Source organism: Thamnophis elegans, chromosome 2, assembly GCF_009769535.1.
Source record: "Thamnophis elegans isolate rThaEle1 chromosome 2, rThaEle1.pri, whole genome shotgun sequence".
In the NCBI taxonomy this organism is placed as follows: Eukaryota; Metazoa; Chordata; class Lepidosauria; order Squamata; family Colubridae; genus Thamnophis; species Thamnophis elegans.
Genome location: NC_045542.1, coordinates 144935648 through 144953461, shown reverse-complemented (window position 1 = coordinate 144953461; position 17814 = coordinate 144935648). Strand labels below are relative to the sequence as shown.

At 45.6% G+C, this 17814-nt stretch overlaps 1 protein-coding gene across 1 annotated transcript in view; it reads right to left on the bottom strand.

The window, feature by feature from the left end:
- The window catches only part of LHFPL4 (LHFPL tetraspan subfamily member 4), a 72282-nt gene that overhangs the window by 43287 nt on the left and 11181 nt on the right, over window positions 1–17814 (bottom strand). The window lies entirely within an intron of this gene.

Genomic DNA, 17814 nt, shown 5'->3' with positions numbered 1-17814 from the left:
GGCCAGCTGGACATCACTTGTGTCAGGGAGACCTGTAGTGGCTCCGAGTGCTCTGCCAACAAAAACAGGCTCCCAACCTCCGTTTTCTGCTGGGACGGCCTCCTGCAACTCTACTTTATTCATTAAACATGAAACTCAGCCAACTGAACAGTCAAAAATGCATCACAAATACCATTGACTGGTGCTAATGGTTGATACGATTTGCTGCCAGCGTCCTAGGTATCAACCAAGTACCTTCTTAAGATGTACGATGTTCCAAGTAGCACAGTTTTTTGCAGCTCCGCTGGTGTTATTGCAGGAAGCTGCAATTTGTTGATATATCTTGTTGTTGTTGTTGTTGTTATTGTATACTTCATTCATTAAACATGAAATTCAGCCAACTGAACATTCAAAAATGCATTACAAATACCATTGACTGGTGCTAATGGTTGATACGGTTTGCTGCCAGCATCCTAGGTAGTAATCCTACTACTACTCCTACTAGTAGTAGTAGTAGTAGTCCTACTACTATTACTATTCTATTGCTTTGCGTGTACACTGAGAGTTCCTGTACTGGAGACACTTGGCCAAATAAAGTATTCAATTCCCTTTCCATACATTCCAAAATAAAGACACAGCTGCTTTAATGAACGAGGGAGGGGTGCTGCCTCCAATACTCCTTGGTCCTTTTGCCTTCAGATCTTGGGAACAACTTTTTTGAAATCCAGGGAAAACTCCAACCTGCATCATTATCCAACCAGAGCAGCTTTTAAACTTGGAGGAAAGGGGTGGGTGGGTTGTATGCTAATGTTTGTGCTCGCTAGAAATCCAAAGAACGAATCCATCGTAAGGAGAAGGAAACCCACCAGCCAGCCTCTCCATCAGAAGGTGGCAAAGGCATCAGAAGGGATAGTAACAATGGCCACCTTCAGCATGGCGGCGCAGGGAAAAACCTATATAGCAGCAGAAACCGCTCTCTTCCCCACCCCCACCTCCTTTGGGGTTTGCCAGCTCCTTGCCCAGCTAAGCGCAATGCTTCAGAAGATCCATTTCATGTTCAAAGGTGCAGATTAGGCTGCTCTGCTGCAAGCATCCTCTTTGTTTGAAGAACGAGGGAGGGGAGCCCAGGATTCTTAGAAAACAGAAAAGAACAGGAGCCTGCAGAGCTTGCAGAGCCTGCCCAGCTTCAGCCTGATCTAATTGCATTGGTGTGTTTGTGTGTTTGTGTGTGAAGGAAGGGAGAAAACCTCTGCATGAACTGCATCCTTCAGCTGGAATTCTGCAAAGGGGCCGAAGAGCAGCGAAGTTTCCCTCTCTTTGCCTCTGCGATTGTGCAATGTTGCCTCCAAGGAAAACACATCTGAATATCACGTCTGTTTGGTAAGACACACATGAATTTGCCTCCGTCATCTATATGCTGTCCAGTTGTTACCACCCCTGCAACGCTTCAAATCAATGGAGAAAACTGAAAGAAGGTGGACACTTTTCAGTATCTGGGATGCCAACTCCAAGGCAATGGCCACATCAATGGCAAGGCGCAAGCAAGGACGAATGCATCCTGGATGCGTTGGCAAGAACTCACTGGTGTGTTATGTGACAGACGAATGCCAACCCATCTTAAAACTAAGATTTACAACAAAACTACTGTATGGCTCTGAATGTTGGGCAGTGTCGTGGCCCACCAGTGGCCAGCAGAGCTGGCAGCAGAGTCGGACAGTGAGGAGGTTGGGGAGGAACATGGGCCAGTCCTGGGGGCTGAGAAAAGCTCAGATGTGGACTCTGTGTCGGAGGCAGAGAGGGAGCTAGATAGCAGTGAGGCAGAGGAACAGCTGGAGCTTGTTCCTAGTGAGCGCATGAGCAGAGCTGCCAGAAAACAAGAACAATTAAGAAAGTTGGGAGTAAAGCCACACCTTGGAGGTGATTGCCCCCTCCCATAGGAAACAAAAGAGGAGTGAAGGGGGAGTGGGCTTATGCAGGAAACCATTCATTCATTCAGTCGTTTCAAGAGTGGAAAGTTCTGTTTGTGACTATAAGAGACTCTGTGCCAGGTTTTGCCTTGTCCTGCATTTAGAAATTAGTTATTCGGCAGCTCACCAAACGAGATAAGGTTCATGTTGATAAATATTCCTCTGAAAGACTGTTTGCCAAGCCTTGCTGACTGTGAATGAAAGGAATTCACAGTCGTGTAAATAAAAGGGGTTTTGCTGGGAACAAGACTCTACTTCTTGCTTTCTAAGGGAGCCTGGGACAGAACAGGCAGCAACAACCGGGACCGAAAGCTATTTCTATGCCATGGAAATGCGAATGCTCCATTGGATATCGGCAGGGATGGGTTCCTGCCAGTTCTAATCTCTTAGAAGAGGTTCCACAAATCTACAGAGCCGTTTAGAACCGGTTCCAGCTCCCTTTCCCCGCCTGTCCACACATCATCAAGATGAAGATCGAGAGGAGGAATTCTGGGAGTTGAAGTCCACAAGTCCTAAAACTGTCAAGTTTGAACACTGCTGGGTTTTTTTTTCTAAAGGGTTTAGGGGTTCAAGGGTCTTGTAATTTGACAGCTTTAAGACTTGCGTGCTTCAAATGCCAGAGTTTCTGAGCCAACATTTTGGTTGCTAAGCAAGAGCGTTGTTAAGTGAGTTTCACCACATTTTACAAGTTGGCCATGCCCACCCAGTCACATGGCCAGCAAAGGCACTCCCACCAGGTCACATGGCCAGCAAGCCACTCCCACAAAGCAGGCCACACTTACAGAAGAGGTTCTAAAAAATTTTGAAACCCACCACTGGATATCAGGCATCTCCCTTCTTGACCAAATCACAAATGACACCATTCAATAGCATTTTGGTGGTGGCACCAACTACAGAGAAGGCTGGCTCCGCTAGTATGGACATGTCCAGGGAACAGCACCTTCCACTGTGGTCAAAACAGCCTACCTACTAGAAGTCAATGGCTGGTGACCTCGAGGGCATCCAAAACAGAGATAGTGAGACACCATCAACAAAGTCCCGAAAGCTGCAGGTCTGCGCCCCAGAGACATAGCTGACCGCACAAAGTGGCGTCCAATGATCTGAAAAGTGGACTTGCATCTGCGGGAATACGCTAGGAAGAAGGAGATCTCTAGGCAGTCCAATCCTCCTTTCCCTGAGCTGTCATTCCGCCCATGCTCATAATCTCCATCAGGTCCTCTCACAGTGGCAATTGAAAAACAAAAGTGCCCCAAAAAGTGACCCTTGAACTGACATTGGTTTCTTTCATAGAATAGAACTAGTCAGGGGTGGGGTTCCAAAATTTCAGCAGCGGATTCTCTGCCTGGTGGCTGGGTGGGTGTGGCCATGGTGGCCGTGGCCTAGTCGACATCCTGCACTATGGGGAGGGCAGTGTTTTCACCTTCCCCAGGCTCCGGAGGCCAAAACCTGGCCCGTTTCTGGCCTTCCGGAACTTCTGGAAGGCCTGTTTCCCCCCCTCCCCGAGCTCTGCATGGGCCCTGCACTTACGTGGCATGATGAATGGGCCATGTGGAGACTCCTGGGAGGGGCAGGGTGGGCTAGGAGGAGAGGGGCGGTGTGGGAGGGGAGGGGCCAGCCAGGGGTGGGATTTGGAGGTTCCCCGAACTGGCCATAACGTTAGCTAAGGGTTCCCCCATATGGGGGCTTCATCGCTGGAGGCTTTGAAGAAGAGATTGGGCTGCCATTTGTCAGAAATAGTGTAGGGTCTCCTGCTTGAGCAGGGGGCTGGACTAGATGACCTATAAGGTCCCTTCCAGCTATGTTAATCTGTTAATCTGAACCCGGGCAAACCTGTAGCAGCCCACCCCTGGAACTAGTTGTGATGATCCTTGAAAAGTACAGTTTTAAGCTCCTGACAGCCACTATATTAGACTGTGAGCTAGGAATACAATTCCCAGATATCCACTTGCACAGCCATTGTTGCCCATGATACCTGGAATGGTGATCGTCATACGTCTTCGAGATGTATGTCGAGGTAGTCCTCGATTTACGACCACAATTGAGTCCCAAATTCATACTGTTAAGTGGGGCATTTATTAGGTGAATTTTGCACCATTTTTACGACCTTTCTTGCCTCCGTTGTTAAGTGAATCCCTGCAGTTGATAAGTGGGTAACCTGGGTTGTTGAATCTGACTCCCACAATGATTTTGCTTGTCAGAAAGTCACAAAAGGGGGATCCGATGACCTTGGGGCACAGCCACGGTCATAAGTATGAACTCGTTGCCGAGTGTCTGAATTTTGATCAGGGAGATGCTGGAAAGGTCGTAACTGTGAAAAATGATCATAAGCCACTGTATTCGATGCCCTTGTAATTTTGAATGGTCACTGAATGAACTACTTGTATACACAGCTACATGATGAAATGTAAGTAGACAGATTAATTTTTATATCCATTCTCAGCTCTCAAGCTACCAGAAAGGACCTGGGCGATCTGTTCATTTGCATTCCATTATAGATAGTCCTCAATTTACTCCAGTGGTTAAGTAAGGGGCAGGATCTGATATACTTTTGGATGCTATTTGGAACCCTGGCACCAGGTGGATATTTCTCCCAGCACTAGATTTTTGGAGGATAAGATAGTCCTAATAAATGGCACCACACCAGCCTGATATCTCTCTCAATACATTCTCAAACCTTTTGGAATAATAGAAGGCACCAAAAGTACAAAGTCCTGGCAGGAGAAATTAAACAATTAAACATTTGTCTCTTTGTGCATTCTAAATGGAGACCTTAAGCTTTCCCAGCCTGCAAGAATTTGACGTTTCCATTCACCCCATCCCTCAATGCCATGTAGCAGGGACAATAGCAATGAGTAACAACTTGGAACCACTTCAGAGAGGACTCCTTCCAAACTAACCGTGCCGAATGCGATCCATCAAGAGACACTGGACAGCCTCCCTGTTCATTTTATGGAAGGAAACAAAGACAGGAGAAGCAGGAGCCAATCAGGGGATTTCTCCCTCATCCATAATATTTGGTTCAGTGAGTCCTTGGGATTGTCCAACCATATAGCACTTCCAGAAAAGAAAAGAAAAAAGAATAATCTGCTTGCATCTTCCCAGACTATTCCAAACCGCAATCTGACTTTCTGATTCCTTTTTTTTAAAAAAATTAAAGTGAACCGTGTGTGGTTTAATCACAGTTTATTGAGTAAAGCAAATCGATCTCATTCACATACCGTGCTTGGCCACAAAATGGCTAACAAACTAAATGGAACATGCACAGCATGTAATTTAATTTTGTTTACAGTTTAGCTTCAGGGTTTAGGGCCGTGTTGGTGAACCAGTGGTGGGTTTCTACCAGTTCGGAGTCGGACCAGTTCGGATGAACCGGCAGTAGTTTGGCGGCCTGGGTCACTATAACTGGCAGCAACCCAGGCCTGCCACGCCCCAAAAACCGGTTCTCCGGGTAGCGCCTTAGGTGGCGCCATCTTGTTTTTTGCTTCAAATTTTATTGCACTGCGCATGGGCACGGCGCACCCACGAGCAAACCAGCAGTAGTGAAGGCCAGAACCCACCTTTGTGGCAAACCTATGGCACGTGTGCAGGAAGTGGCACACAGAGCCATCTCTCTGGGCACACCAGCCATCGCCCATTGCTCTTCCGGATTCCGGTGTGCACATGTGCGTGCCAGCCAGTCGGTCTTCACCTGGACGAGAGTGCCGAAAACCAGAAGAGCAGCTTCCTGGGGTGTGCCAGCCAGCTGGTCTTTGCGTGCACATGTGTCCCAGAAACTGGAAGACCAGTGCATATGCATGCCGGAAACCGGAAGCTCAGCTTCCCAACATGCCAGGAAGCTGCTCTTCTGGTTTCTGGCGCTTCCACACGCGTGCACGTGTCCTCCCATTTCAGCACTCCGTGCCAAAAAGGTTTGCCAACACTGGTTTAAGGTTTAATTCCATTTCATTCTATTCTGTTCTTTTCATTCTATTACAGTATATTCTTCTGTTCCTTTTCATTCCATTCCACTGGTTTATGTACCACCCTATTCCAAACAATACTGGGCGGCTCACAGGGTAACAAAGAAGATAGAAAGCAAAACCAAACCAAAAACAACAGCTAAATAAAAGCAGATAAACAGGATAACAAATCCAGCCAACAACAACATACATATTGAGAATGGTTCCACCACAAATCCACGAAGCCCTTATCCACGGAGACATACTGTATATACTCGAGTATAAGCCTAGTTTTTCAGCCCACTTTTTGGGCTGAAAAAAAGCCGCCTCGGCTTATACTCGAGTCAGTGAAAAATTTGCCCGAAATGGAGGAGAAAAAGGGGCGGGGCCATGCCGCTGGGTGACACTCGTGAATGGCCCAGTGCCCCTGTGAGTTTCCCCTCCCTCTGTGTCAGTTTGCCGCGCAGCGCGCACCGCACCATCCCCCCTCCTCACGTTCTAATGTAATGCAGGGCTGTCTTACGATTCCCCTTCCTCCCCCTCCTGCCGCTCTGCAACGATGTCCCACCTCCTCCTTGTTATGGCAAGCAGCCACATAGCGATGTCCCACCTCCTCTGGTACAGTGATCCAATGATAGGAATCACTGTGCCGTGTGTCATAGGAGGCGGGACATCGCTCCCGCAGCTGCACGGGACATCATCATCACAGCGGGACATCAGCATCATGAGGTGAGTGAAGTATTTCATTGAATACACCACTAGTTTACTGTTTTTCTTTGAAATAAATATTCAAAAACATTATTGGTATCTATTTTTATTTTTGAAATTTACCGGTAGCTGCTGCATTTCCCACCCTAGGCTTATACTCGAGTCAATAACTTTTCCAGTTTTTTGTGGTAAAATTAGGTGCCTCGGCTTATATTCGGGTCGGCCTATACTCGAGTATATACGGTAAGCACGAAGACTAATTCGTACCGTTCGAAGCGCTAAGGAAAAACGCGACCCTACCGCGATGACATAATCGCGGAGGGCAAATCCGTGCATTCCCAAGCACTCAGCATCCTAAACCTAACCCTAACCCTAAACCTAACCCTAAAACAAATCCCTAAACCTAATCCTAACCCTTACCTTAATTTAAATCCGCTTTCTGCCGCCGCGCTGTTTTAAAGTGCCCTTCTGTCGCCGCGCTGTTGTCGCGGCGGTGATGACGCGCGGTGATGACGTCGTCGCGGCTTTAGCGACGCGATTTTATCACCGTTATTTTGACGAGCGCGGTTTTGTCGTGCCACGATTGAGAATGCATTTACAGCTTTCCAGAATACCATCATGGTGGGAGCCACATGGATCTTGGAGGAAACCTCATTCCAGAGGCAGGTGCCATGACAGAGAAGTTACCCTTCCTGGATCTCAATCAATAACTCTGTTTAACTGAAGACGCCTAAATCGTGAGAACTCTGCCGTTTTTGTTTTTGTCACCAGCTCAGATCCACTATCCCTATAGCCAGATCAAGGAGTATAACTGAGGAATGCAAACATTTAAGGCTGCCTTGACAATCGCAATAGCACTTAGGCTCATATACCGCTTCATAGAGCTTTTACAGCCCTCTTTAAGCAGTTTACAGAGTCAGCCTGTTGCCCCCCCAACAATCTGGGTCTTCATTTTACCCACCTCGGAAGGATGGAAGGCTGAGTTAACCTTGAGCCAGTGAGAATCAAACTGCCAAACTGCTGGCAGCCTGCAGACGTAGCCTGCAAAACTGCATTCTAACCATTGTGCCACCACCAGCTCTTTACAAAGTCTAAGTTATTTTGTGAACATGTTTACATTGTAGTAATCTCTAATGTATAGGTGCCTTATTTTCTTGTGTGAACGTCTCTCAAAGCTTACCAGCTAGAGCATTAAAAAAAACTCAAAGAAATAATGCACGATCAGATGTGGCGAAATCTGGCACACAGAATTGCAAAGAATCGGACATGATTGAATGGGTAACATCATAATCATATGGTATAGTGTTGGCAAAACTTTTCGACAACCAACTGCCTGGAAACCTGGAGAACAGCTCCCCGGTGTGCATGCACAGGAGTGCCAGAAACTGGAAGAAGTTCCCCAGCATGCATGTGCGCACCGGGAAATGGTAGGACGCATGTGTGCACTGCATGCATTTATGTGGAGGATGGCGGGCTCCTTACCGGTTGCAACGGGATCCAGAACCCACCACTGCATAGGTTCCCCATCACAGATATAGTACCTACCGTATATATAAACTCTTATATATTCCAACAGGTTCAGCAGGCAGCTGCATATTGCCCACCCTAATCTGGGCCTGGAAGATAAGCAGGATCAGACCTGGTTGGCACTTGGATGGGAGACGACTAACAAATGCAAGGGCTCTTGATTAAACTAATAAGTTAAAAAAAAAACATCTCAGAAGAACATCTGCAATGTTTCCAAGAAAATATAATGAACATACGCATGAAATAATCAGGAATCAAGCTTGAGGGAGACTTGAAATAACAACATGCCGACAAATTAATACAGTTCACCGGATCTGAGCCTGATGTGAATTTTAAAAGAACAAACGTAGAACATTAAAACATAAGAAATGCCTCCAACGTATCAAAAGGGCATTCTTCTCTCCTTCTCTAATCATTCTGATTGCCCTCTTCAACACCTTTTCCAGCTTTGTTGTATCTTTTTCCAATTGACCTCATCAGTATACAAGTGAATTGTTTTGCCTACTTGTGTATAACTTTGAACTTATTCAAATTGAGCAGGATGTCACTCGATGGATAATTCTCCAGTTTAAAAACATCCTTCCGGAATGCTTTACAATCACTTTGGACTGCACCACTCTTGAATAATTGGGTAAAACTTGTAAACGTGGCCCACTCACTGCTCATCTCTAAATCAATACAATTTATGCGCCACTCCCAAACATGAGATATTCCACTTCTTCTTCACTAAGAAATCAGCCTTTTATTGCCTTTACATCCATTTTAAATCTCACAATGCCCTGGATGCATTATGCGCTCTTGGTTATTCCAAGGATGAGACACATTGCAAAATAGACACTTTGGTAGAAATAAATGGTGTGAAAGAGAGCCATGAAACACAATGCTATCATCTGTGAGAATGCTAAACAGATAGAAAAGAATAGAATAAAATAGAAGAGAAGAGTTGGAAGGGACCTTTGAGGTCTTCTAGTCCAACCCACTGCCTAGTCAGGAAACCCTATACCATTTCAGACAAATGGCTATACAACATCTTCTTAAAGACTTCCAGTGTTGGGGCATTCACAACTTCTGGAGGCAAGCTGTTCCACTGATTAACTGTTCTAACTGTCAGGAAATTTCTCCTCAGTTCTAAGTTGCTTCTCTCCTTGATTAGTTTCCACCCATTGCTTTTTGTTCTACTCTCAGGTGCCTTGGAGGCTAGTTTGACTCCCTCTTCTTTGTGGCAACCCCTGAGATATTGGAAGACTGCTATCATGTCTTCCCTGGTCCTTCTTTCTATTAAACTAGTCATAGCCAGTTCCTGCAACCGTTCTTCATATGTTTCAGCCTCCAGTCCCCTAATCCTCTTTGTTGCTCGTCTCTGCCCTCTGCGGATATAAGAACATCATCATCGATTCAGGTAGTCCCCGACTTACAGTTACAACCATTCATTTAGTGACCATTCAAAGTTACTGAAAAAAAGTGACATGACCATTTTTCACACTTATGACCATTGCAGCATTCCTGTTGTGGTCACACTATCAGAGTTCGGACGCTTGTCAATTGGCATGTATTTTTAAGACTTTTGCGGTGTCCAACTGATCACATTTTTGGACCTTCTGACAAGCAAAGTCAATTCATATTATTATTGCTATTATTTATTAGCGTATGATGAGAACATGGCAGAAGAAAACTAAACATATATACACGGTCTAGGTAATTATAAGTAAAGCTTTTAGCAGTAGCAGTAGCCTCATAACTGGAAGTCCAATTCAGATTCACTTAACAACCATGTTACTAATTTAACAACTATAGTGATTCACTTAACAGCTGTGGCCAAAAAGGTCATACCATACAGGTAGTCCTCGACTTACAACAGTTCATTTAGCGACCATTCAAAGTTACAACAGCACTGAGAAAAGTGACTTGACAACTGTTTTACCCAGTTACGACCTTTGCAGCATCCCCATGGTCATGGGATCCAAATTCAGACCCTTGGCAACTAGTTCGTACTTATGACCGTGACTGTGTCCTAAGGTCATGGGATCCACCTTTTCTGACCTTCTGAGAAGGTAAGTCAATGGGAAAGCCAGATTCACTTAACAATTGGGTTACTAATCTATCATTTGCAGGGATTCACTTAACAACTGGGGCAAGAAATGTCATAAAATGGGGCAGAACTCACTTAACAAATGTCCCACGTAATTTTGGTCTCCATTGTGGTCATAAGTCGAGGACTACCTGTACAGTCCCTTCTGAATGACAAAGGCAGCTCAGGCAGGCCCTCACCTTACTCTCCCCCGGACATTAATTTTTGAGAACAGATCATAAATAATCCCTTTGAAATCTGAGATAGAAATGCACAGTTCAGCAAATCTGGGCATTGGTTATCTCTCGCATAAATATACTAGTTCCTTCTTCCTTCTCTTTCTCTGACTGCAGTTCCTTTGCTCTGCCAGCAATTCCCTGGATCCCCAAAGAGTTTGTGCATCTATTTTGCCTTCCCCCCTCCCACAATAAACACTCCCCCCCCCCTCCCAGCATCTCTTTGCTGAGACAAAGACATGAAAAGAGCAAGCAAGGGGAGTTTTCCCCCATCCATCGTTACTGGCTTGGGTGCAGGAGTGGGCTGCTGGGGATTTGCAGGGGTTCGGGAGAACCTCTAGCTAAGATTTTGTGCAGTTTGGAGAACCCCCAAATCCCACTCCTGGCTGGCCCCGCCCACCCCACCCGGCCCCTCTCAGGAGTCCCCAAGTGGCCCCTTTTGGATGCAGATAAGTGCAGGGCATGTGCGGAGGCTTGGGGAGAGTGAAAAATGGGCCTACCGGACGTTCGGCCTCCAGAGGGCCTGTGGAGCCTGTTTTCGCCCTCCCAGAGGCTCGAGGAAAGCCTCCGGAGCCCGGAGAGGGCAAAAACACCCCTCCCCTGTCATGGTGCCTGAGGCCAACTAGGCCACGCCCACCATGGCCACGCCCACCCAGCAACCGGGCAGAGAACCCCTTGCTAAAATTCTACCACCCTGCTCTCTATTGGGTATCTATGCACTCTTAACTCTGGCCGACCTGAACAAAGGTTCCCCCCCAACACACACACACACACAACTTCAGCATCTTTCACAGCATGGGAGACCCTTGTTAGAAGCCAAGCCAGCCTGGTTAGACATTTCCACGAAAACAGCACTCTTTCGGGCTCTCCTCCGCCTTCCTGCTTCCCTCTTTAAGGTCTGGTTGGCATTTGCCTCCGTTCTAAATCTTTTGTGCTTCCCCTGCAGAAGAAGCAGCCTGACCTCCCTACAGGCTGCAAGGCAGAAACTCCAGCGAAGAGAAGAGGGAAGACACCACTTAATTTTTTTTTCATCTACCGCTCCAAATATCCTTAGAGGCGGCAGGTACCTCCAATCGCTCCATGCTGGGAAGAAGAGCAAGGCTGGGCCATCATCCTCTACTTCAGGGGTCCCCAGCCTATTCACAATCGGGCCGTGTGTGAGTGGCTGGCTGGTGCACAAACCTGCATGCAGGCAAACAGCCCCACTTACACAGGCATCGTGGGGCTCACAACTGCATTCACACAAGCATCACAGGCGCTCGGGACTCACTGGTGTGAGCATCTTTGCCACTCGCAGGTAAAATGAGGACCAGATTGTTGGGGGCAATATTATGATATTGTAAACTGCTTAGAGAACACTGTAAAGCACTGTGAAGCAGTATATAAGTCTAAGTGCTGTTGTTATTGAAACCCCTCTCCAAAGAGTTTCACTTCTTCAATATAGATGAGAGTTCCCCACCCTGATGTCTGCTGGGACAGTGGGACTAAACTCCTCTCCTGCCAGCACCCACCTTTTGGAGGACCACTGGTTAGAAAAGCTACTGGAGATCCCAGTTGATAAGAGGGAACAATCATCTGTTTTGGGACCAGGAAGCTGCTTTTATTTTATCAGGAAAGAAGGAAGAAAGGGAGGAAGGAAGGAAGGAAGGAAGGGAGGGAGGGAGGGAGGAAGGAAGGAAGGAAAGAAAGAAAGAAAGAAAGAAAGAAAGAAAGAAGGCAGGAGGAGGGGGAAGGGAGGGAGGGAGGGAGGGAGGAAGGAGAAAGGAAAGGAAGAGAAAGGAAGAAAGGGAGGGAAGGAGGGAGGGAAGGAAAGAAGGCAGGCAAGAGAAGGAGGGGAAAGGGAGGAAGGGTGGAGGGAAGAAGCGAGAGAGAAGGAAGGAAGGGAAGGAAGGAAGAAAAGAAGGCAGGCAGGAGGAGGAAGGGGGAAGGAAGGAAGGAGGGGAGAGAGAGAAGGAAGGGGAGAAGAAAAGGGGGAAGGAAGGAAGGAGAAAGAAGAAGGGAAGGAAGCAAGGAAGCAAGCAAGGAGAAAGGGGAAGAGAAAGGAAAGGAAGGAAGGGAGGAAGGAGGGAAGGAAAGAACGCAGGCACGAGGAGAAGGGGGAAGGGAGGTGTGAGTGGAGAGAGGGCAGGAAGGAAGGAAGGAAGGAAGGGGAGAAGGGAGGAAGGGGAAAGGGGAAAAGGAAGGAAGGAATATGTCACAGGCAGAAGATATTGAAAGGCAAAATGATGAGACATTTTGCCTAGTGTAACAGTGTAAATAGCAGTGGTGGTTTTGACAGTGCCCTCCCTTCACTACACACAGAGCACACTCACTATCAGTGGCCTGTGCTGTCATCCGAACACAAATCTCAACATTAGAAGCGGGCCTTACAAGCAAATACACCCACCCAGCCTTTCCCCTTGTCTCCCTCTCCTTGCTTAAATCAGACGGACATTTCCACCAGAGCACTGAAGCTTCACACTCTGTTGTCTTGTCTCCTTTCTTGCTCCCATTCAATGCTGCAGGGAGGAGATCGCCCGGCCTTCCATATAAAAGTGCTGCAGGAATATTTATTCAGGGCATGCTTGGCTCCAAACAAGGAAACAAGAAAAAGGGATCAGAAACACTGACGGAAAATTATGCTGAAGTCTTCATGTGGAAGTGCTGTGGAAGGCCATGCCAGGGTTCCAAATAGCACCCCAAAATAAATCAGAGTCCAAGGCAAAGGATTCCTCAAAGTTCCAATTTATTAAGAGAGCCATGTTGGCACATCTGGGAAAACCCGAATCTGAAAGCTTCCCCACCCAGTTGAAAGTTCAAAATCTTGCCCCCCACACCCACAAGTCCATCACATGGTCCAATCTTCCACTACCATGCTGGCAGTTCCACCCATCCAGTTCCAGTCAGGAGCAGAGACAAAGGATGCCCTTGGCTTTCTAGAAAGAATTTTGTTATGGCTACATACCATCTGACTCCATAGAATCCCCCCTCCCATTTTCCCACAATAGAAAAACGCATAGTAGAATAATAGAAAGTGTGGCAGGCCAAAGATCCAAAAGAAAAGATGGCTGCAGGCCTGACAGCCCAGGCACTATAATTTAAAAAGCATGGCTCTGTGTGAACCTTCTAATTGCGGTTTATTCAACAAACTGTAGCCTGCTGGCTGCATAAAGCAATTCGCAGATTTACCAAACACACAAAAATGAGGTGGGGGGAGAGACATCTGTTCCTAACAGTGGTTCTACCTCTGTTGCTGCCCTCCTGCAGGCGCCATTGGTGGGCCAGGAGATCCAAGGATCGGGGCTGCCTATCAACTTCCCGATTTTCCAGAAAATGCTTAGGACCACCCAGTGACCTCAACGAAAGGATGAGGCTGAAAATTTCCAATCATTTTTTTTCCTGTTTGGGAAAGTTAAGGATGGAAGTGGGTGACACAGGAGCAAGACACCTCTGAGAGACCATGCCTGCCTCCAACTTAAAAGGCCATTTTATAACTTTAGAAATGATTCCAGGCAGGGATGAGAGGGATGAGGAAGGAAGGAAAGAAGGAAGGAAGAGTTGGAAGGGAACTTGTAGATCATCTAGTCCAACCCCCTGCCCAAGCAGGAGACCCTACACCATTCGTGACAGATGTCTCTTCTTGAAAGCTTCCAGTGATGAAGCTCCCACAATTTTCAGAGGCAAAGCTGTTCCATTGGTTGATTGTTCTCACTGTGAAGAAATTCCTCCTTATTTCCAGGTTGAATCTCTCATTGGTCAGTTTTCATCCATTATTCCTTGTCTGGAGTTCAGGTGCTTTGGAAAATAGCTTAACCCCTTCCTCTCTGTGGCAGGCCCTCAAATATTGAAATTCTGTTATCATGTCTCCCCTGGTCCTTCTCTTCACAAGAACTCCATTATTCTGTTATTCTGCTCAGGAAGGAAGGAAGGAAGGAAGGAAGGAAGGAAGGAAGGAAGGAAGGAAGGAAGGAAGGAAGGAAGGAAGGAAGGAAGGAAGTTTTTTCAGTGACACTGCAACTTCAACAATTCACTAAATGAATGATTGTAAGTCAAGGACTAAGTGTAGTTGAATGCAGAGGCAGCTTGGAGACCAGGGAGATCTACAGTTTCAAGGCAACCACCAAGATTGTTTCCCATGTCCATCAGCCTCAACCAGATTGACTAAAAGGCAAGCCTATGAACTGGATGTCACAGAACATGTTTTGATTATAATCTAGGAATAACTCGAATGCTTTCTAATAGGGCTTAAGCCTATTAGAAGATAAAGGACTAGATCTGATAGAGTCTCAGAAGTACTTGGGACTGAAATTCGTGACATCACCCAAAATAAAGCGAAGAAAAATATCCTTGAAAGCCAAAGAAAGTGAAATGGCTGAAAATACCTGAAAGAAAGCAAAAAGTAAAAAGCCACAAAGATAGAGGAATATTTGCTCAAATAAATTTGAGTTCCAGCCAAAAGCAAGAAGAATTAGACTTAAATAAGCAGCAGAAAGAAATTGAAGATGACAATTGAATAGGAAGGATAAGACATGCAAGAAGCCTATGGAAATCAAGATAAATTATTAATTTTGGGGGTAAATTTGGATGTGGTCAGAAAAAAACTCTGGGAGATCAAAGTTCAGGCAGAGAAAGAAGACATGAATAAGAGATGACCCTAAGATACAGAAGAACCGTAGCAAGAACACCGCAAAATGGATAATCACTAATGAAAATCTGGATTCTGAATTAGAATCAGGTTTCTTGGAAAGTAAAGTTAAATGGGGTGTGAAGCATTTTGCTAAAACTGCAGGAGATGATAAAATATCAGCAGGATTGTTGAAGATGTGGTAGGTGCAGTTTGTAGCCAGGTATGAATTGAGTAGAGTAGAGTAGAGTAGAGTAGAGTAGGAATAGGAATAGGAATAGGAATAGGAATAGGAATAGGAATAGGAATAGGAATAGGAATAGGAATAGGAATAGGAATAGGAATAGGAATAGGAATAGGAATAGGAATAGGAATAGGAATAGGAATAGGAATAGGAATAGGAATAGAATAGAATAGAATAGAATAGAATAGAATAGAATAGAATAGCAGAGTTGGAAGGGACCTTGGAGATGTTCTAGTCCAACCCGCTTCTTAGGAAGGAAACCCTACACTACTTCAGACAAATCGTTATCCAACATCTTTAAGACTTCGAGGTGGCGCAGTGGTTAGGGTGCAGTACTGCAGGTCACTTCAGCTGACTGTTATCTGCAGTTCTAATCTCACCGGCTCAAGGTTGACTCAGCCTTCCATCCTTCCGAGGTGGGTGAAATGAGGACCCAGACTGGGGGGGCAATATGCTGACTCTGTAAACCGCTTAGAGAGGGCTGAAAGCCCTATGAAGCGGTATATAAGTCTAACTGCTATTGCTATTCCAGTGTTGGAGCATTCACAACTTCTGGAGACAAGTTCTTCCACTAATTAATTGTTCTAACTGTCAGGAAATTTGTTCTAGGTTGCTTCTCTCCTTGATTAGTTTCCACCTATTGCTTCTTGTCCTACTCTCAGGTGAGTTGGAGAATAGCTTGACTCCCTCTTCTTTGTGGCAGCCCCTGAGATATTGGAACACTGCTATCATGTCTCCCCTAGTCTTTCTTTTCATTAAACTAGACATATCCAGTCCCTGCAACCATTCTTTATATGTTTTAGCCTCTAGTCCCCTAATCATCTTGGTTGCTCTTCTCTGCACTCTTTCTAGAGTCTCAACTCTATGGAAAAAGTTAACAGTGGCATCAAAAGGCTAGAAGCTAGAGAATCCTCACATTCCTGAACAATTGCTCTCATCCCACATGTAAGATAACCCACCCCACTCATTCTTGCAGAAAGGACCTACTATGGTAACTTTATGACCTATGGACATCAACTCCCAGAATTGGGAGCTCAGGATTTCTGGGAATTGAAGTCTACATGTTCTCCAGTTGTCGTTCAGTTGCCTAACCCTGGCATAGACAAAAGGAACGGGAGCACCATTGGGTACCCCAAAAATTGTTCTGAGGACCCTATTTTGAAAGAAATTCCTCATTACTGTATAGGAAAGGTAAGGGATTTCACTTGGTTTTTGGAGAGTTAGGATTAGAAAATTTGCTGGCCACCATTCATGCACCAAAACTTTATTATTCCTACCAGTGATCCCCGTTTTTATTTTGGGGTCTGCTAATGAGATCCCCAGTTATCTGGAGCAGTAAAAAGGAGGCCCCAAGGATCTGTAAGAGAGAACTTGCTCCATATTTTGTTTCCCAGTTGTTCAATGGTGCCTTTTTCTTTTCTCCCTAAATTACCACCATCTTCCTTTTTCCAGCATTCCGGCATAACTAGACAATTTGAAGAGCAATAGCTGTCCAGTGCTCTTAACAATCTGGCAATAAGTTATAGGTAATATGGATAAGTTCCTATTTCCCAATTTTACTAGGAAAAAATATCCACTCATGGGCTGGGACAATATTTATGCACTGCAGTAATCCAGTTGAGTAGGGATGAGGGCACGAGTCACTGCAACCGCTCAATAATAAAGTAGATTTATGAAGGTGTGTATTATCAGAGCCGAGGTGGCGCAGTGCTTAGAGTGCAGCACGGCAGGCTACTTCAGCTGACTGCTAGCTGCAGTTCAGCAGTTCGAATCTCACCAGGTTGACTCAACCTTCCATCCTTCCAAGGTGGGTAAAATGAGGACCCAGATTGTTGGGGGCAATTATGCTGACTCTATAAACCATTTAGAGAGGGCTGTATAAGTCTACGTGGTATTGCTATCAAGTGACAACATAGCCCTGAAAAAAACTGGATAATCAGAAAGGCTGAAGGCAAAACAAACAAATAGAAATATGCTGCCTTTGTACGGTGATGCTGGAGAAACTTTTGGGGATATCATGGACTGCAAAAAGAAAAATAATAATTCAGTACTACTTGAACCAAAGCCAAACTAGAAAGGCTGTAATAAAAAATTAAGGCTTAAACATTTTGGACACATAATGGGAAGGCAAGAGTCAGTGGAGAATATCTTGATGCTTGTAAAATCAAGGGGTAATTAAACAAAATTAAAAAAAGCTGATAATGAGGGGGCCAGATATTATTAATGATGACACCAGCGTGAATTAACAGGAACTGTAAGAAGCAGTCGTGAAATGATGTCCATCACTTGATGAAATATCAGAAGGAACTGAACAACCAAACAGCAATCACCTGCCTCAGACGCAACATTTCAAAGGCCCGATTTGTGGGCAGCCATCTTGTTTCTCTTTCCAAAAAAATAAACCCACTACGGATGAAAGGAGAAGAGCTGCACAGTGTGTCTAGCTCACACTGGGGACACTTCATTCAAAGATTGGCCAGTCTGTAGGGATTCACAAAAGAGACAAAGGGGGAAATGTCACAACCTGTATGTTGTGACTTCATG